Source organism: Terrapene carolina, unplaced genomic scaffold, assembly GCF_002925995.2.
Source record: "Terrapene carolina triunguis isolate 2854851 unplaced genomic scaffold, T_m_triunguis-2.0 Scaffold112, whole genome shotgun sequence".
NCBI lineage: Eukaryota > Metazoa > Chordata > Testudines > Emydidae > Terrapene > Terrapene triunguis.
In genome coordinates, this window is record NW_020664463.1 from 22,199,728 (window position 1) to 22,200,587 (window position 860).

The window sequence follows — 860 nt, forward strand, 5'->3', positions numbered from 1 at the left end:
CTCTGCAGAGTGGGTGTGGGAGCCCTGTGCTTGCATACCCCATTGCAATGAATCTTCTGTAATTTGTGCTGTTTACAGCAATGCTGGTGACTTTTAAAGATTTCTCATTTCTTATGGTAGTGCCCAGGGGCTAACTAAGAACAGCGCCCCCTTGTGCCAGGCACTGTACAAACAGAATAATAGAAAGTCCCTGCCCCCAAGGAGCCTACAATCTGAATAGAGAAGGTAGACAAAGGGTAGGGGAGAGGGATATAGCATACAAGCAGAGTGAATGATGAGATGGCACCATTTTTTTCAAATTTGTTTTGTTATTTCAGCCCTTTCAGTGTTCGGAGAGGATTAGCTAGCTGGCAAGACAAAGGACAAGAGGGGGATGGAGGAGTAGAGACAGTTAGGAAGGAGGTAGGGAGGGGTTACAGAGGAGAAGGAAGGGAGGGGCAGGAAAGGATAGAGCAAACAGCCAATCAGCACAGGGAAGAGAGTGGTGAGAGTGCAAACTGCAGAAAGCTGTTTGATGACAGCATCTGGTCATTTGGTCCCTCAAGAAGGTACATACCTTCACACTAAGTAAACTGAAGTTATGGATACTCCCTCTAGTGTCAGGTGCCCTCTTGGATAGATGTGAACTGACTCTCCTCCCCCCTCCCTTGGAGGAAAACAGGTATCTCTGGATTGTGCTCTTTAGTGAGATTGTCCCCACGGAGACGCTTTGTAAGTTTCTGGCAGTACAGCATGCTAGTTACTGGGACAGTGGGTGAGGTGGAGAGTACTTTAAGCCTTGCACTACTCTCTGTTTATAGCAGTGGGAAATGTTCTGTTTCTCTCCTATTGGGAGCCAGGACTGGAATAGCAGGGGGCTG